The 15,994-nt window shown below is 38.0% G+C and overlaps 1 protein-coding gene across 7 annotated transcripts in view; it reads left to right on the top strand.

The window, feature by feature from the left end:
- Positions 1-15,994, top strand: part of GARRE1 (granule associated Rac and RHOG effector 1) — a 61,825-nt gene that overhangs the window by 13,607 nt on the left and 32,224 nt on the right. Inside the window, exons 2-3 of one of the 7 annotated variants that reach the window (XM_064519683.1) lie at positions 9,253-9,337; positions 10,111-10,254. The exons of 3 other annotated variants lie outside the window; for them this stretch is intronic. The gene's annotated coding sequence lies outside the window, so the exon portion shown is untranslated. Of the gene's footprint in view, positions 1-6,145; positions 6,263-6,404; positions 6,477-6,508; positions 6,528-9,252; positions 9,338-10,110; positions 10,255-15,994 lie in introns of those variants that run through there. 3 more of the 7 variants (XM_064519680.1, XM_064519682.1, XM_064519679.1) reach the window with 3 other exon arrangements.

Raw genomic sequence — 15,994 nt, 5'->3', positions numbered from 1 at the left:
AGACTTAGGGTTTGTGCACAGCACAGAGTCAGAAGGCATATGTTACCTATTTTGGTAAAAGTTTTATCTTCCAAAAAAAAAAGTTTACTAGGTCATGTTAACATAATTACAGATAATCTAATATTTAAAATTGAAAACTGGATTGCTAAATACCTGAAAAAAACTTGCCATTTATGGTAGGCAGCGTTTATTTTTTTTTTATGCTCCAGTACTGACAGCAGTAGGTTACAGTATTGCTATTAGCACTGTGGTGACCTGATGATGCTGGTGGGCTGTAAGTTGAAGGTATGTAGTGTTTTTAAGAAATCCTGCAGAAATGTTTTAAAAGAACTACATTTTCAGTGAGATAAAATGTTTTTCAGAGACTCAGTCATTTGAAAGTTTCATATAAACTGTTGTATATTGGTACTTGTAAGAGCTGTTTTGACTGAGCAGAAGTATGTTTTACAGAGCCTGCATCAGTGATTATACTCATTATGTCCATTTTTCTGAATGCCCTCCTTAGTTAGCTTTTCATTATGACACTACCCAAACAAAACACCCTGGTAGACTGTTTCCTAGTGACTGTCCCACAAGACTTTTTTTTTTTTTTTTTTTTTTTTTTTTCCCCTTCTACTTCTGGTGAGCCAGGAAATCTTCAGGTCATACCAGCAAGCTTTTCAACTATGTTTAACTGTTTTGTAGCTACATGAATATACCTTTTGAAAGCTTGCTTTATCTCATGGCTCAAAATTGCCAGTTTTTAGTCTTCGCAACCGATTTTTTTTCCTGCTTGCTTGCCAGTGGAGTCTGGCTCTATAAATCATAACTTGTAGAACAAAGGACTATGAGAGAGATTCCCAGGGTGGATATGTGGAGTTTCACAGCGTGTTTGAACTGTTTTAAACTTGATAGGTTTTCAAAACAACTTAAAAATTAAATGATCAGCAGAGTTATGGATTTACTTTGGTAACTTTGGTATATATTGGATTTTCATTGTTTATGGCAAATGAAAAATGAATATCCCTATATGATTAAAACCACATAACATATGTTCACGTAAGTTTAATAAAGATGGGAGTAAAACCAGACTTGAATAAGTAAAGACCTTTCTATATCCTCAATCAGGATTTTAGAATTGTTTCTATAATTTTTCATACTAAAAGCAGACACTGGGGAAAACCACTTTTTTAAATGCTAGCTGCATCCGACAAGCCATGTTGATTAGTTTTTAAGTTATGTTTAATAAAATGTGTAGTGAAAGTAGTATTTTGAAGTAGTTGTTTGGGGATTGTTGGGCAGTGGTGATGTGATATTTGTTTTGTGTTTGATTAACAGTATACTTTTTGAAAATGCATTGACAAATATTTTTCAGCCCTTTAAGTTTTTGTAGTTGTCATGCACTGACATGAGGATCTCAGTGAGGTTTTGTGATACTTTTCTAGCCCTCATTTTGGGGTGGAGGAGAAGAGCTTTCAAACTTTGAACATTAAAGACTCAATGAAGTTACTATACAAAACGTGTTTTTATAACCACCTTTATGGTGGGGGAAAGGCAGTCTTGTAACTTTCAAACATTTATGTTAACAATGTCGTTTTATTTTAAGTATGGAAAGAAAATACCGTTACTTCACCAGTAGCCACCTAGGAATGAATTTCATGTTGGGCTACTTCTGCTTACACTGCTCCCGTTATCATGCCAACTTTTGCTTCATGGTGTAAATTTATATCTGATATGTATGCTGACAGGATGACTGGGCACTTTGCTATTTCTGTGTTTTTTATTTTCTAGTCCTTTTCAAAATCCAGCTCTCCCTTAAAAACTCCTCACACTTGTTTTTCTCTAGTCTAAATTATGTTCACTTATATCCGCTTTTATTCTTAATTACTAGAGGCTGTCTTCCCACATGTACTGTTCAGTTTCTGGGGAACTACCAATAAATTCAAATGATGCCCTGCTGAGAATAGGATGGAACATGAAGCAGTGGGAGAGAGAAAGCAGAACAAACTAGTGGTGTAAATACCTTTCTAACTGCCTGCTCAAGCTAATACAAAATACACGAAGTTTATTGCAAAATATGTTGATGGTATATATAACCTTTAAAAAACATGTTGCAACACTTCATGTCTTAGTCCAAGGACTATTCCTCCGTTCCTAGTATTGCTTATGTTGTTAAGTTGTCCCGTGCTATAGTTATGCCTGATTAACCAACAAATAGTAATATTAATGTAGTTGGTCTTGTTTTGAGAGGCTAGCTAATATTAATGTAGTTGGTCTTGTTTTGAGAGGCTAGCTACTAGCATAGTATGAGCGTTATAAACACTTTGGTAAATGGGTACGCTGGAATTTGAGGGTGGTGGGGTTTTTGTTTTGTTTTTTTGTCCCATTTTCACTGTGTGTAAGTGAAGGTATTCACTAATGCATGGTGACCAAATCTCTTCCTCTGTACAGAATAAGCACAGTGAGCTTGAGCAGTGGTAAGACATTTCCTCCACTTTCTGTGGAGCTGTGTTTTCTAGGCCTGAAGATAGCATATTTTGGGGTAAGCAGAAGATAGTTAACATGTGACTGATCAAAATGCAGATGTGGATTTGCAACTCTCCTGCAGCTCTCGGAGGGTATCGCTGCATCAGGCTGCAACCTGCAGGTGTAGGAAGCATCCTGGAAATTTCTTGTTTTCCAGCCCTTTGGAGATAGGGAGCTGTTCTGTATGAGGGTGCTTTTGGGAGGGGAATTTGTGTATGGGGGAAAACTTGGCCCTAGCACCTGTTCAAATTAGATATAGTTGATTAAAAATGTGTAAGAGGATTATGGATAGTGTTAGTTAATTGATATTATAAATTTTGACCTCTGTCGTAGATGGCACAGTGGCCTAGATGGACATCTGATCCTGTAGGCCCTTTTTATTTTAATTTCTTTTGTGTAAGAAATTCCATGTTACAAAATCAGATGGCACACAAAATACATATTTTGTTGCAAAAAAAAAAAAAAAAAAATTCCTAAGCGTAAGCAAAGACTTTCAGATAAATAGATGGTGTTGGACAAGAAGACTTCCTCTGTAATAAAGCCCTGTAATTTATAAGACTTCAGCTTAATGTCTACAAATGCTTTGTAAGTATCATTAAGTTAATGCTTTGCTTTGCAAACTGCCCCGGAATGCAGTTCTGTTGTATTTAAGGTCTTTATCTAAACCTGCTAACAAATAAAGCTGTTCCATTGCAGTGGAGTGCTGGCAGTAGCATTGAAAACCTTGTTTTCAGAGAGGACTTTTCAACCTAGAATGCGTAAATACTGTCTGTTTCTAATGCTCCTAAAGTAAAATTCTCCTCAATGAGAAGCATATGGTTATAAATTCTGAAGTAGCCTGTGCCTTTCCTGACTATAGGAAGCAGAGTCTGCAACACGGCAAATATTTAATTTAAAAAATTGGGATAAGGGTCGTGAATTGTAGGCTAGAAATAGAAAATAAGATTAGAGGTTATGTTTCAGGCATGGAGCTGCCTCTGGTCTCCCGGGGGGGGGGGATAAACAAGGTTACTCCAAGGTTTGGAGCCTGGCTGGGGGATGGGGAGGAGGGAGAAAGTCCATCAGTGGCTAAACTGGAAGGTACTGGGGGGTGGTTGTAATATGTGCAGTAAAATTTGTAGAGCATCGCCTTGACGCTTGCTGTCCTTGTTCTTCCCCTTATTTGCTGTTGTCGGATTAGTCGCATAAGCGGCCCCGGACAGAGGGCCGCCCCGGCACAGGCGATAATCCTTGTGGCGAAAAGGTCACTTTTTCTAAATCTAAACTTAGGAAATATGTTTGAAAGGCTTTTGGCAAAATCTATAACAGACACATCAGCTGGTATTGAAACATTGCTTAAATGCATTTGGCATCTTTACAGTGTCTTATGGCTGGCAGAGCTTTGCTGTGTTGCAGTTTTGGCAGCGGAGAGCCCTTTGCCAACACAAGCTACTGGGGAGGAGCGTCGGTGTGGCTACATCACCTGAATGTTTTCCAATATAAACGTAATCCTTCACATTGACAAAACCACTATTATTCTTAAATATAATTGACATCAGTAGTTTTAAGTTAAAATTTTTAATATTTCTTTCCAGTCTGTATTTGTGAAAAAAAATCAGCTCCATCAATGAATGTTGCAGTATACCAATGTATATACTTAGGTAATTTGGTGTGCAGTTAGAATCTTTCACTGACCCATGTGCATGATGTCTTGGACCACTGGTACTAAGCGCTTTAAGGGGAAGATGCGTGAGTTTTCCGAAAGATCTAACAAATCATAGAATTATAAGCCTAGATGTTCAGGTTCACTTGTGTGTATTTCTGCGGTTTCTACTCAATAGACCACATCACGTTTGTTTTATGGGTTAGAACGCTGCATCTGTTTCTTTTTCAAGACGTACTATAGCAGCATAAATATCCTATTGTGTCCTCTGCTGGGAGAAAAGTCTCTTGCACAACTCAATGCAGGAATTTTGACACATAATAACCCAGTGACAAATCATACATGTGACTGAGGCCTTAGCTGTAAGGTGTCAGTACTTCTACTTTCAGGACATGGTAAGGTGCTCTGACTGTGCATTGTAAGCTGTAAATTACAACTGATAATTCTTTAATAAATTTTATGGGGAATTAGTTGAACAGTTCTTTGGGAAATAGTTCTTAACCTAAGAACAGTGCATTTTTAAAGCAAAAATCACATTGTATCAGTCATCACATCAGTGTCTATCTGTCCATCAGTTTGACTGTTGTATGTCTTTCCATGCCATATATTTAATGTAGCTTAAAGCCAGAAGCTAGAAGACTTATGCATGCTACTTGAGATGTGCTGGCAGAATTCCATGTATGCATTTATTAGCAAATAGCTGTTTTGTTATTTATATTCCTTAGTAGGCTGTATATGAATTACACAAAATGAGATTTATTTTCCCAAAGTATAATTTTGTATTTATTAAAATAGATTAGTAAACTTCATTATTAAATGAGTATTAACATTTTTAAAGAACAGGAAAACAATCTGTTTAAAATATTAACGTCTTCAGCTTTTTTAATATAGAGAAATAATTTTAATCAAGCTAGCCTGCTTAGGAGGAACACACAAAATGCAAAAACAAGTATCTAACTGCCTTTAAAACCAGAAATATCTCACAGCTATGTCAATGTAAGGAGAGGATGGGAGGAAGACTAAAGATGGTTCTAACATTTCTAAGCCTAAGTCTGTAGCTTTTGATTTTAAGTTGACCTGTAGCCAATTCTGGCATTTATGTTGTGTGGATAAAAGTCAACAAATTATTCTGTGGACTGAAATAGAAAGCAGGATTACTGAAGCAATTAATAGAAGGCACTAGATATTGAAGTCTCAAAGACTTAAGCTCTTGCAATCATGGTAAATATGGAGTGATACTTGCTAAACACAAAGACTTGCTTAAGAAGGGTAGGTGAAAAATCCTTTTGTCTCCAGTGCTTAACTTTTATATGTAACTGTTAACGGCATTTGCAGAAGATTGAGCAACTTGGGGAAGCATATTTTAGTTATCTGCCGTAGAGCAGGCAGAACAACTAGATAAGCTCTAAGCTTTGGGTGCTTTTGGGAGGAAAGGTTATAGTTTGCAAGATTTGGCTATATTTTTCTGTTTTGATTTTTTTAATAGAGCTTATAATCTGAAGGGTGCTGCATTTGATCTTATAACAAATCATGTTTTGACTCCAACTATGCAGGTTGAGTTAGTACTATTTTAAAAATCTCATCTATATTTAATTAGGACTTATAAATTCTGGTCTTAATGAGGAGGGGAGTGCTATGCTGAAGACACATAAGCAGCATTTTTGATTAAAAAAAATGAGGAAAGGTTATGAAGTATGCATGTTACCATTTCTAGTTTTTTAATCTCTATGATCTCAAATTACTTGTCACCACTGTTCCTTCATCAACTACAGAAATTAGTTCTACATAATTTAATGCATTAAGAATGTAGATTTGTCAGAAATGAAGCATTTTGACAGTTTTAAAAAGTCTCCTGTTAAAAGAGCTAGTGCAAGAATGACTTTAGAATTTTTGTTAAAATTTATTCAACTGCTACTATTTATGAAATTGCTATTTATGGTAGTATTATATGATGCTTTTGGGGTATTATGCACACACTAATGTTTGGTTTTGTTTTAGGAGAGACACTGTTATTCACACTGGGTTGCTCTGGTTTATTCATATCCTGTGACAGTGAATCAGATATTGCTGTCTATATACAGACTGAATTGCCAGCCAACTTCGGGCCCAAATATGGTAAACATAATTATGTTCATTTGCTGTAAAAATACATTCTCCTTAGTTTAAAATTTTCATGATTACAGTTTTCTGATAATTCTGTAATTTTCAAGATGAGAGGGATATGAAAGGCCTAATCATCATGTCCCTCTCTCTCCAGTGTAGAATATAGCTTGTTTTCCTGGGCAAAACTCCAGCTGTTCACTGATGAATCCACTGCTACTCAAATACAGTAAGCCTATAAACAGTTTGGAAAGTCTGCTCTGAGAACACAGGAGTTGTGGTATGGAGACATGAATCCCTCTCTGCATTTGCTCGATGAGAAAAAGCTCATGTTTGCGACTGTCATGAGACAGTGAATGTATGTGCTGATGTCAGTTTTCCTGATATGATGTACTCCTGTTCCCTATTTTTAGAAATCCAATTCATATAACTTAAGAATATTTAATCATGAGAAAAGCTTTTGAAGTAGGAGACTTCCAGTGAATGAGTTGAAGCGGAAGAGAAAAAGCAAACATTAAAACAGAATAAAGCTTCTAACCTGTACTGAAGGGAATAAATATTAGTAGATGTTGGTTTAGTCTTAAATGTTAGTCATAAGCAAATAATAAGGTAATATTTGTTAAATATGAAAAAGTGAATAGTCTGCATATGGAATTACTTACTAATAATAACCACTTCATTTGTATAAATGATCATTAAGATTAATATATTCAATGCAACTAAGAAAACAGATTTGTAGGAGTTTGGAGTTTTTTTTGATTTAGTCTAGTATAGAGCGAATGTTGTGGATGTGTTCTGTGGCAAGCACTGAGAATACAGAAGAAGCATAGTAATTTGGGAGAGGAAAGACTGTTGGTGTTGAGTTACTGTAAATGTTTTGAGAGAGGTTTTGTCATCCTTTTCGTTGCAAACAGACAAAAAAGTTAAGAAAAATCTCATAAAGGCTTTACTATACAGGATTTTCTGTACCTAATGTCTCATGTTTCTAGTACTCAGAAATTTGTTATTCATATAAGAGGTTTAAATGTATAGATGATTTGTAATTTTCACTGCATTGAAATAAAGCTTTTGTCTAATGCTACTAAAAACAGGAATTAAATGCGTAATGAAACAATTCTAGGGTTGGATTTTCTTTTTAAAGTTGTCTAGCATTACAGCTCAGCTAAAACTGTGTAGAAGTTTGGTTTAGGGATATTTATTTCAGTAGAAAAACTCAAATGTGTATATGCTAATAAATATGAGTACTGTGAAATTTCACTTGCGGCATTTATGAAATATAATATCTATATTTGCAAGATCAGAAAAATGATTGGAAATCTTGTCTAAAGGTTGATAAGCTGACTTATCAGTGAGAAAATGCTTCTGATTCAGGGCAGTTGTAAGTAGTATGTCATTGTGATATACTGTTTTTGTTAATCACTCAATTGTAGTGAATAAAAGGTAAGAAATGCCATGCTGAATCAGAGCGAGAATAGATCCATCTCAGCCTTCTGTATCCCATGGTGGCCCTAAAGGGATACTTAGGGAAAGGCAAGAACAGGGTAATTTGTGGGCTACACCCATTTAAACTGTCTTGAACTATTTGCTGTGTATAGGATTCACTGAGCCAGTGCTTTGTCATTTAGTAAGCCAAGAGGACCTTGGTGAAGGAGGTTGGGAAGAGCTGATCCTTACCCACATGATCCGTGCCGCTTGGGGATTTGTGGACCCTTCCACCTCGTGTTCCTTCTTGTATTCCTCACTTCCACCTCAGAGTCATTGGTCTTTTCCAGGATGAAGCATCTTAGCTTACTCGTTTGTTCCTCGTGCAGGAGCTGTTCCGTACCTTTGATTCACCTTTACCCTTCTCTTTGCCTTTTCCACTTCTAATGTATCTGTTTTTTAAGATTAGGGAGACCAGGACTGCGCGCTACATTTTAAGTGTGGGTAAAACATGCATTTGTGCAGTGGCATAATTTTGTTTTCTGGATTTCCCAACACCCTTTGTAATTCCTTTCCTAATACTTTGTAACATAAGGTTTATTCTTTTGTCTGCCATTCAGCATCAGGCTGACGTTTTGGCAAAAACAATCTCTTGTAACCCTGAGATTGTCCCCCTAAATGGTTGGGATCAGCCCAGAGCCTGTCATTTTGTATGTGAAGCTAGGATGGCTTTTCCTGTGTGTGAGTCAATACACTTTGTAATCCATAATGTATCTCTTATTTTAATCCCTCAGTCTTGTAAAGTTTTGCTATTCTTAAAAACAAAAACAAAAACTATATCTATATAAAAATATAAATGTAGTACGTTATGCCTAAATATTGTTGTATTTGACATGGGCTCTTAGTCCCAGTTGTCTTTTCTAGTCCTGTTTAAGGAATGATTTGTTCGGGGCTATGGAAACTTTCTCAGAAGAATCTAACTTTTGAGAGAAGTGTTATTAGAAGTAGTGTTTATAGACTATCTTTCAATTATCTCTCCAAGTATTTTGTCAAAGAGTGGGAATCATTCCAGTTTTTGTAGATGGAGAAGCTTTTTACAATGTATTTTTTGTGACCATAGACAAATTGTTTTAAACCAGTGGACATAAAGTTCTACGCTGATGAATTTCTTGATCTATGCTCATTCAGAAGTAACTAAGTGTTTTAAGGAGTAATACACGCAGTGCTTGTGTATTAAAAGCTTCTTTTCCTGGTGGATATACTGAAAAATACATCTGGCATTTGTTCATAATGGAAAAGTGCAATTCATGTTTAATAAGGTGCTCGAGTGTGTGAGAGGTACCGCTGACTTTACTGAAACTATTCATGTGTTTAAGTCTAATGCCAAACTGAGCCTAAAGAGTAAACTGCTTCTAGATTTAAGATGCTTACTCTAAGTTTGTACGTTTGTATTATTTTTACACCTAATATGAAATCTGGTCTTCTGCAGAAACATGGGAAATCTTGATTCCTATACTTACCATTAGAGAACTGAGAAACGGTTGTATTTGGTTTTGTTAATGCTTTTCTCTGTTATATTTTAGTTCTAACAAGGAGATACCATCCTAGACTCATTGTTACTGTATTTGAAGTGAAACTGTAATCAGGAATGACAGAGTGAAGACTAATGTAAGTGGCTAGTGCTCTAGTTTAGAAAGCCTTGAAGTGCATGTGTGATGTGCTGGGGGGATTTACATAGGAAGTTCTTTGAAAAAAAAGTTATGTGAAATGGCCATAACTGGACCATGATGCACAAGTCTGACCCAAGTTGTGTTCCTGTTCCACATATGCTTTAATTGAATATGATATATTTTCTCTAGTTCAGCCTATTGTTCAGCTTCCTGCCTTCCTTCAGCAGCAAGGGGAATCTGTGGCTGAAAAAAGCCTTCTATGGGAATAGAAATTAACTTGTTCTCAGACTATTCTAGAAATTGTTTGCTCTCCATCCCTTCCTTGTTACCATGGCCTTCACTTCCCCACTCTGGAGGAAAAGTGTATTTTTTCAGGTCCTGGCTTGCAAGTGGCTAGCCGTAAGCTAGAGCAGGGCTCTCTTTGTAAGCAGTCCTGCAGGTAGCAGCCAGAATCGAAGCATTTTTTAGCTTGTTGATTCTGGGAGGCAAAGCTGTGGGCATTTGTGTTTGCTTTGGGGAAAGGGTGCCTGTTTGTGCTCACTTGCTCTCTCTGGTCCCAAGAGTCTTTTGTTCGTCTCAGCACCTGGTACCGCTCTGAGGAGGGCGCGGAGAGAGCGGGCTTGGGGCTGGCGGTCAGGGCACCCCTTCGGGTTTTTCTCTGGCTGAGCAGCATGTTCAACGCGAATTTGCCGTGCTTTGTGCAAATGCTGTGTTAGGCTATCTCGTGAAAAGAATGGACATTACTTCCTTTTCCTTCTCTTCCACACCCAGAGTTGACTTTTAAAAGAGAACTGGTCCTGTTTTCAAAGCAGATAACGTAAGCACCTATTGCCAAGGGAGGATTGAAACAGTGATCCTGATCTGACACGAGCATCTATTTTTGGCATTCAGGAAGTCACCCAAGTCTGCAAGAAGGTTTGGTTTAACATGTTCCTTTCGCCAACTTTTCCTTTTGCTGCCATATCTTATTGCTAAGATTTGAGTTGGGTCTATTTTGTGTGTTACATCCTTATTTCAAGATGTAAGAAGCAGCCTGATACAGTGTAGGCTCTGTGCTGGAAAATCTAGCTTGGTATACTCTGTGTTTCCTTTAGAGATACCTACCTTCCATGTATATTTTATAGGGAGTGTAGTTACGTAAGTCAGGGCTGTAGATTGTTTTTTGGAGGGTTAAACAACTGAAAGCGAGGTGTGCTGAGCGGCCAAATCTCTTGGTCTTTATGTAGCTTTCTACCCCCCAAAGCTTTGGCCTTTTCCAGTTCTCTCTGTCACGTTTCTGATGAGTTTTCATGATGGGTTGGTTGGTGATTTGGTTTTTGGGGTGGGTTTTTTTTGTCTTTCCTTGTCTTTTAGGGCATCTAGCATAGTTTTGCTGCTAGGGATTTTTCAGTATAAATGCAAAAGACACAGATCAGCACAAAGAAATTAATAGTCTTGTTTTAAGGAGGGTCATTTTGAAAGGAAAAGACTCTAGACAAATAGATAACAGAATTTGTTTAGAGGCTGTCTATAAATATTATGTAAATATTTCATCAGTGAAATTTATCTTTGAAGAGCTAATAAAGCCAGCTTGCCGGAGCCTCCTGTTTGTTTTCTAAATCTCCTTGCTTCATTGTAATTGCTTCACCGGTAAATGAGAAGATCAATTTCTGCATTAACAATCAGTTGGTCTGTTTAGATTTCTATCCTTTAAATAGGGTGCTCAGTTCGATGGCTATAGTTAAAGCAGAGTAGCTGCTTCGTCCATATGAAGCATGTCCTGGGTATTAAGGTCCCACATTGGTGGAAGGGAAGACACTGAATCAGTTTTAATCCTGTTGCTAATGATGCATCCAGCCCTGGGAGAGCCGAGGAGAATGGGCCAGAGGGTCTGGTAAGCTGGTATTTGAGAGGGTAGACTCTGGAAGGAAGACGTTTGCAGCACGAGCTTTGTGGGTTCACCGAGGACTGGCTTGCCTACTTCTTTCTCCTCTTTGTTTCTCCTCCAAATGTTCTAGGCAAGCGGCCAGAAAGGAATCCCAATAAGCAATTCATGAGCTAACAAGAACTAAAATGGTATTGATATAACAGACTATTTCTGTCTCTCCTCTCCTTTCCTCTGTTCGCCCCCTACCCTCCTCAATTAGGAGGCTTTCCTACTTGGATGATGGAAGAGCATACAGTAGGTGCCTGGTTCTTGCAGTGGTGGTGGTAGCCCGCCCTGTTAGGAAGGGTGTCAGCCTTGGTGTGAGAGAGTGGTTTTCCTTTCTTGCTTTGGAGCCAGCGTGGGCCCCTGACTAAAAGCAATCAAGATTTGGTGGTGTGTTTTACCTGCTGTATTGGCCTAGTTGCCAGGAAATGCTTCCTCTTGCTATTGTCAGCAGGGGGTTGGTTTTTGTGCATGTGTGCCTGTTTTGTTGTTGTTGCGTGCCTGTATCCTGACAACTGCTCCGGCAATTCCCTGAAAATTTCTAAGCCTCGTTTGCCCCAACCGTGGAGATAATGATGCTTGTCAACGCCTATAAAAGCAGTTTCATGCTTTAAGTATTAATTATTTGTTGGTAAGATATTACAGGTGCAATAACAAGTTAGCTGATGTTAGAGAGATTAAGGCGTATTTTCTGCCAGGCAGCATTACTTTGAGATAGCCATTCTTGTCAATGGAAAGGTTTAATTTTCAAAGCATAGTTTCTGCCCTTTTACTATCCTGAAAAGTTTTATGTCTAAGACAGCATAAAAATATCTTTTTGTGAGTTTCTTCTGGAGTCCTGAACTATATTATTAATTATATGTTGGTGAGTTGTGATAACACTGGCTATGTTCTTTGTCATACTCCCTAAACGCTTACTCTGTGATGTTCCCTCAACCTGGTAGAAAGGTTATTCTTGAGGTATATTTCTCTCATTGGTTTAAGCTGATGCAAAGCCATGCCCCTTTTTTTGTATCAAAGCAGCTCGCTGCTTCAACTGAAAATATCCCTTCTGCCCTTCTTCCTCCCCACAGGGCTTGAGGTGGAGATCGGGATCGCTCTGTGGGCAGGAGGACAAGGGGAGGCTCAGACTCCTCTAAGAGGATCTTGAGCTTTTGCTAATAAGTGATGGGTGCTGCCTTTGCAGGTCAGAAGTAAACCTGGCATGAGAAGGTAGTGCCAAGAGAAACTTGGTATTTCTGTTGAACCTCGGTGTAAATGGACATGGCATGTAGTGATATCTTACAGGTTAGTCTGTCCTACCTACTGCCAGAATCTGAAGGACTTTAATATTTTGTAAGAATAACTAGAATGTGTTAGCTCTGATCAAAAAATATATCTGCACCCGATTAATTTATCTCTTCCTAATAAAGTGTGCAAGCTGTTACTGCTTGATTTGTTTAAGAAAAAAAAATGCTTCATTAGCCAAGAGAAATCAGTTGTTTGAAATTCTGTGTGTGTGACTAAGGAACAAAGAGAAGGACACTGTAATTGTAATTGATCTTAGTGGAAATGTAAAATTCTTACCAGGAAGGTAAGGTTAAAATAAGTATGCAATATGGAACATATTTTTATGTCAGATTTCACATGTAGACATAACTGGTATATGAGAAATACCCTTTTGTTATGGTAATTTGTTGTTATGGCTATCAGGTTCTACAAACTAATAGAACAGTTTTTGCACTGCGAATTGGTTGTGACTGCTTATGAAAGCTTTCTTCCAAAACCTATAATTTAGAACTTGTTTCAGCAATATATATATTTTAACTCTTAGATTTTTTTTTTTAATTACATGACTATCCCTGTTAAGTAGTTTAATTCTATGCTATTTCATTTTATGGATGGATTTCATATGTTATACAATTACTGAGAAATTCTTTATAGTGTCAAATTTTCATTCTTACAGTAATTTTAACATTAATGTGGTATATTGAGAGTGTTGGAGAAGTTCTAGTTCAGGGTAGAATGGAACTTCTCAAGGAGTGACATTTACTACTGAAGTTCTAATGCTTCCTCAATTTCATTTCTGGTATATGGATTTCAATTTCTAATATTTTGGAAAGGATCTATTTTGTAGATGCTAAATATACTCTTTAGCTGTGAATGTAATACATGCTTTGGGGATAGAGGAAAATAGAAACCCCTCCCATTTAATATCTGTAAACTTATACTGATGCCTAGCTTAAAATAACAATTGTTTACATTCTTACTGTATTTGTGCAGTATACATAATTGGTACTACTTCTAAGCTGTTTTTCTTAATCCATTTATTTTCTGTGACCCAGAAAAGTTTATTCAGAGGAAATCATTTTCACCATCTGTCGTAGTTCACTTGTATTCTCACTTATGATTAGTGGCCTATCTAAAGGGAGAAGCAAAAAGTAAGCTCCTGCACTGTGCACGGCCTCTGGCATTTAGATCCAGGCAACGATGTGGTGGGGCACATTAGTGTGTCGAGCGCGCTGCAGCAGTCCAGTTTGCAAGGAGCCTATCTGTGACTAACTTTCTCTTTCTCCTGTTGCTTTACTGTGTCTGTGCTTTAGTGTAGACTACTAGCTTGGAGCATTTTATAGTTGTGCCCCTTGGTCCTCCCTTCTCCAAAATCCCACGGTGTTGCCTCTACAGTCCTTGCTGTGGTCTTCTCGCCGGTGTGATGACACTCGAGGTGGCTGAGTGTGTCCATCGCAGGCTCGGTGTCTGATGTCAGCCTGGTGCCCCTGCTTGCTGAGAAACCCACAGCGCTGGGTTTGCCCAAATCTTTCCGGCTGCGGTGCGAGGTGCTGACCTGCAAACCCAGACTGTTTGGGCCCGATGGCAGTGGCTCTGGTTCTGAGTCTGCGAGCGGGGTGGACAGTGGAAGGCTGGTCTTTAGGAGATAGCGTATGGGCTTTCCTTACTGTGTTTGCTCCTCGTTTGCAATTCAGATAAGTACGGTCATTTGAGATTTATTTATTTTTTGTTAAGGCATCCACGTTTGGACTTTGGCCAGGTGTATAGGATTTGGTGTACACATTAGTGACAGCAGGATTTGAAGGCAGAATAACTCCATTTGTAGCGGGGTGACTTCTAGATTTGTGCGAAATTTGTATAACTGAATTTGAGCAGGAATTGGTGTGCTCTCGACAGGAGGCCCTCGGCTTCAGCAGCTTGCTGACCTTCTGGCCTTGCAGTAGGCTTTGTTTGTTCAGGCTTTTCCGCAGTAAGTAATCTGGCCAGTCTGGCTTTTGGTGGTTTTTTTTTTTTTTTTTAGTTATCTTTTTTGGGACATTAAATGAGCTTGATTACTTTTGTGTTTAATTGTTTTACATGGATGGTGCTAGCTGTAATAAGCTCACCCTGAGATTTGCAGTGTGGATCTCATAAAAACTAAAATGAACATACAATATTCAGAAATATTACTTCCAAAAATTTAGCTAAGTTTACCAGCATTTCGGATCATCTTATGTATGTTCACGATGGTATGTATCGCCCCTTCACTGAAGGGAGAAGAGACTTCAGAAAGAGCCCCTCAGCAGCGTTTAAAGTTGAGATCAGAGCCCTTTTAAGGCATGAAACCAGTTTAACTAGCGTGGTCTACAAAACTCTTATTTAGGTGATAAATGAAATCGGCAGAAAGGAACTTGACAGTACGGGTAACTGCATAACTAAACTAAGTAGTGGTAGACTTGGATGTTTTATCTCCTTCATCTGCTCAGTTTCCTGTACTGATTCAGGATCGGAGAAGAAGTTCTCCTAGCAGGGCAATTGCAGGCAAGGCAGAGGGGTCAGGCCCTGTGTTGCGGCTGGAGTTCAGCACCTGTGGATTTCTGTTCCGCATTTGTGCCTGAAAGTCTTCTGTATAAATCTGAGTCTCTCGCAGCCAGTGGAGTTGAAGAGAATACTTTTGACTCCTGGGAAGTAGCGGAGCAAAGAATTCTGGGAGTTACATTTTAAGAAAAGAATGGTGAATTTGATTTGCGTAAGCACTCATTTACATGCGCTTTGTTTTTTCTATGTAAATGTAGCAATTTGTACACAGAGCGACTCCTGTAGAAGTCTGCTTGATTTTATGTGGAAGTTCAAATAGTAGTAACTATTAACTCCTTAACTATGGCATTAACTCTTAAAACAAGAGCATAAAGAATGCAATGTGGTACGATTTCTCGGTAGCATTCTATACCTGTCAATAGGACAGTATTCAGTCTGAAGCTTATTTTTATACTGTATATTACATACTATTTATAATGTTTAATATAAGCAACATTATTTTGGTCTTGAGTACATGCAAGAAGGAATACGATTTTTTGCTTTGTGGCATGCTGACTTTTTAATGAGACTTTCTACACTAGATTTTTGTGAAATCGCTAATGTCTACAAAACATTGTACGAACTTCACATTTATATTTTGGACTGATAACATGCTGTTTTTACATCACCATAATGAAATCCTTTGAATTTTTTTGTAATATGGCAAGAGCTGGCTTGGTGTTAAGTTGAAGTTGTTCTAATATGGAGCCTACAGTTTTAGTCCTTGCACCAAGGACAGCTGTGGAAGAGGGAGAAGAGTGGCAACAATATTCTCATCACTTTTCCAGGAAAATGTACAAAAGGAAGAATGTTTATTTTGTACATAGCATGTTGCCAGTCTCATTATAGAATGTATAATACATGCAGTATTACATGTCTAGTCTTGAGAAATATCAAGGTTTGTAGCTTTCCTCACAGAGT

This window comes from Dromaius novaehollandiae, chromosome 13 (assembly GCF_036370855.1).
Source record: "Dromaius novaehollandiae isolate bDroNov1 chromosome 13, bDroNov1.hap1, whole genome shotgun sequence".
NCBI lineage: Eukaryota > Metazoa > Chordata > Aves > Casuariiformes > Dromaiidae > Dromaius > Dromaius novaehollandiae.
Note: the sequence above shows the minus strand (reverse complement) of the source record. Positions and strands in the feature narration are given on the sequence as shown.